The sequence below is a fragment of the Colobus angolensis genome, unplaced genomic scaffold, assembly GCF_000951035.1.
Source record: "Colobus angolensis palliatus isolate OR3802 unplaced genomic scaffold, Cang.pa_1.0 Scaffold66, whole genome shotgun sequence".
In the NCBI taxonomy this organism is placed as follows: domain Eukaryota; kingdom Metazoa; phylum Chordata; class Mammalia; order Primates; family Cercopithecidae; genus Colobus; species Colobus angolensis.
Window position 1 is genome coordinate 2,278,653 of NW_012120265.1, and position 4,123 is coordinate 2,282,775.

The 4,123-nt window shown below is 55.4% G+C and overlaps 1 pseudogene; it reads right to left on the bottom strand.

Moving 5' to 3' along the window:
* Positions 1–474: 474 nt before the first annotated feature.
* LOC105500412 lies at positions 475–1,940 on the bottom strand (annotated as a pseudogene).
* Between the last annotated feature and the right edge of the window lie 2,183 nt (positions 1,941–4,123).

Here is a 4,123-nt window from a genome sequence, read left to right on the forward strand (position 1 = left end):
GCCGTGATCAAGACACTGCACTTCTACCTGGGGGACAGAATGAGACTCTGTCTCAAAAATAAAAACGTGTGTGTGTGTGTGTGTGTGTGTATTTATATCCAAGCACCCCAGGGTTACCTTGGGTGCTTGAGGTGATCACAAACCTCCCCCACAGGCCTGCGGACATTCCACAATCCTGAAAACCTTTGGACCCCCAGCCGTGTTAGCTCAAGGACAGTCACAGTCAGTCACACACCAACAGGCACCACAAGGGGAGACACACCAGCACACCCACAACTACCTGGGACACATGGAATCATATCCAAGCATGTAGGCACAGGAGCATCCCAAACACATCTGGTCACCCCAGTCTCACGCGCGCGTGCGTGCACACACACACACACACACAGAGTCTTTCGGTCCCAACCGCACGTGGGCACACCCGGTCACACAGACCCACAAGCCATGATGACACCAGCACCCTCAGCTCCACCCCTACGTAGAAATAGCTTTTTCCTTCCAAGCGCCAGCCTCAACCAAGCAGCAGAGACCCCCGCCCCCTGGAGAAGCAAGGACCCTCCCCCACTCCCGCCAGGCCCCGCGCGCCCCTCCCCCGCGCTGCAGGAGGCCCGTGCCCCGGCCACCTACCGCCGGCAGGAGGAAATGGGCCAGGAAAGCCGCGAGTTCCTGAGCCCGGGCCGCGGGCTCAGGTCCCGCTCGCGGCAGCCCGCGGACTTGTCCGGATCCGAATAGAAGCGCTGTTGGATGCGGATGGGGCGCCGGGGTTGCCGCCACAGGTGCTTTGGGGCTCTGGTCATGCTGTGGCGGCCGCGAGAGCGACTCAACCTGCTGCACGCCTCTGCCCCTTCGCTGACCCCCAGGGTCTCCATGGCCAGAGAAAGGAGTCTGGGATAGCAGGGTGCAGGAGTCTCCCCGTGAGGGAGCGCCGAAGAGCGTCTGCTCTCGGGTCCGGCCCAGGGCCGGGAGTGGACGAGACAGCGAGGAGCTGTCCGCGCCGGAGGTGCTGAAGCGGGAGAAGGTGGAACGGGGGCTCAAGGTGGGGCCGAAGCCGAGGAGCTGTCGATGCCCAGATGGTGCTGAAGGGTAGAACAGGGGAAAAGAATATGGCAAGGGGTGTTGAAGCTAGGGGCTGAAGAGACCCCCCACCCCAGCCCTGAGAACCGTCTGCCATACCCTCTAGCGCTGCATGGGAAAGAACCAAGACAAGGACTTGGAGTGGAGAAGACAGAAATCGTCCACTGATCGCTGCTAAATGGAGAGCAGGGAGACAGGGTCTCAGGAAACCCCCAGGGCCGAGACGCTGTCCCTCGCACAGTGCTGAAAGAGAAAAAGGTAGCTTTAGGGGCTGTGGGTGGATGAGACAGCGAGGAGTTGTCCGCGACCTGATGGTGCTGAGGGGAGGGGAGGGAGATGGGGGTTCAGAAGCACCCCCCAGACCAGGGCGTCATCCGCCCAGGAAGTGTTGAAACCTGAGCAGTGACGGGCCCTCAACCTTCCCCAGCAACAATGGCAACAAGGAGTCTGGAAGCAGAGTCAAGGGTCTGGTCTTTGGAGGTACGTACAGATAGCGGTCTTTCTGCCAAGCCCAGGAAGACAGGCTCCGCGGTTCAGCCCCAGAAGGGGTCTCTTTGGAGCCCTAAAACCCTTACCCATGCCAGGCAAGGATCTGAGAAGGACAGGGAAATTGGCAAGGCTGTGACGGGGCCTCCCATGTCTGGGATGGGCACACAGAGGTTACCTCTGGCTGGAGCTCCAAACAGCTACCAGTAGGGATGGGCAAAGAGGGGAAGTCAGGTCTCTCTAAGAAACATCCTAGTTCTGCTTCTAAGACCCTCCCCACCCCAAAGCCATGGTGCAACTCAGTTGGGGGAGGACTAGCAGAAAACCCACCTTTTGTGGAAGCTCAGGACAGGCAGGAGGAGTATCTCTGAGACTCTCATGCTTTTAAAGCCGCAGCAACACTCAGACCCTCAGCGGAAATGGCAGGATCTCATTCGCCCTGAGAAAGTCCCAGGCCCCACCTCACAGGCACGATTCCTGCCCTCAAACCCCAGGCCTGCCCCTCCCTCCCAGTTCTGGAAACTCAAGTCCCCACCCACCAGGCATCTTAGTCTCAGGGGTAATTTCCTGGGAAGTGCAAGGATGGGTGAGAACATTTTCCATCATGGTTAACTGAAGTAGGTATGAACAGCAGCAGGGCTGGGCCGGTGAGTGTGGTGCAGAAAGAGGTAAGATTTCCTGCTCCCAGGGTCATGACTCGGTGGAGGCCTCCTGTGGGCTCTGGGCTTGGGCAAGGAGTAATTTGGGGCCATTAGGGTGCCACTTGCTGCAGCAGATTTGGGAAGAGCCCCGATGTTTTTGGAAGTCTCAGAAGCACTCAACAGGGTCTTCCCCATGGAGACCATCTCCCAGTGACCCCAGCCATGTCCCCAGCTTGGAGAAAAGGAAAATGTTTAGACCAGGATGTCAGAAAGACTGAATTCAAGCCCAGTACCATCATGTCTTGCTGTGTGACGCATGACAAATGACTCCCTCTCTGTTTTATGCTTGGGTGGTTCAGTCGCTGTTCTCCACCCCCACACCACCCCCAAGAACTGACTGTGGGAGACAACTTGGCTCAATGGTGAGGTACATGGTCACTGGCTGGCTCTGTCACTTCCCCACCCAAAGCCTTTTTTTTTTTTTTTTTTAAAATATCCTGGAAAAGAGGGATAATAATGGTGTCTCCAACTCTTGGCATCATTGAGAGGACTAAAAGTGATGCCAGATATAAAGGGTCTGAGACCAGGAGCTGCGCATACCAGTGCCCCCTCTCCCCAGCTCCTGCTAGCATCCACCAACAACTGGTGTGTTTAGTTGGTTTGTTTGAGACAGAGTCTGCTTTCCCTAGGCTGGAGTGCAATGGTGCAATCTCGGCACACTGCAACCTCTGCCTCCCAGGTTCAAGTGATTATCCTGCCTCAGTCTCCCAAGTAGCTGGAATTACAAGCACCGGCGACCACACCCAGCTAATTTTTGTATTTTTAGTAGAGATGCAGTTTCACCATGTTGTCCAGGCTGGTCTCGAGCTCCTGACCTCAGGTGATCCACCCGCCTCGGCCTCCAAAAGTGCTGGGATTACAGGCGTGAGCCACCGCACCCAGCGCTGGTGGTGTGTCTACTTTGTAAATGTCATCCAAATCTCCTCACTTCTCTCCAGCCCATGGCTCCCACCCTGGTCCAAGCACCAGTATCTCCTGCCCAAGGCTCCTTCCTAGTTTCCTTGATCTCCTTCCGCTCCTATCCCTGACAGTCAATGCTCCCCAACAGCAACCACAGGGAATTTTTAAAATGCCAATATTGACCAACTGTCTCTCTGGAAAACACACCTCTTACTCTCCAGGGTACCCCATGAGGTCTTGTGTGTGGTTTCAGCTCCTGCCCACTTCCCGGGGCTCCCCTCTCACCCTCCAGCCACACTGATCTGTTTTCAGCTCCTCACACACCTGATCCTTTTGAGTCTGAGGCTTTATACATTCTGTTCCTTCTGCTTGGAATGCCCTTCCCTGCACTCCCACTGGTTGATTTCTCTTCATCCCTCAGGCTAAGGATTTGTTTTACTGTCTTTTGTTTGTTTGTTAGTTTGTTTTGTTTTGTTTTGTTTGTTTTGAGACGGAGTCTTGCTCGGCTGCCCAGGCTGGAGTGCAGTGGTGTGATCTCAGCTCACTGCAAGCTCTGCCTCCCTGGTTCATGCCATTCTCCTGCCTCAGCATCCCTAGTAGCTGGGACTACAGGCACCCGCCATCATACCCTGCTAATTTTTTTTGTATTTTTAGTAGAAACGGGGTTTCACCATGTTAGCCAGGATGGTCTTGATCTCCTGACTCCGTGATCTACCCGCCTCGGCCTCCCAAAGTGCTGGGATTACAGGTGTGCGTCACCGCGCCCGGCCTGTTTTTATTTTTTTAAGATGGTGTCTTGCTCTGTTACCCAGGCTGGAGTGCAGTGGTGCAATCTTGGCTCACTGCAACCTCCACCTCCCGGGTTCAAACAATTCTGCTCCTGAGTAGCTGGGACTACAGGTATGCACCACGACTAATTTTTGTATTTTTAGTAGCGACAGGGTTTCACCATGTTGGCCAGG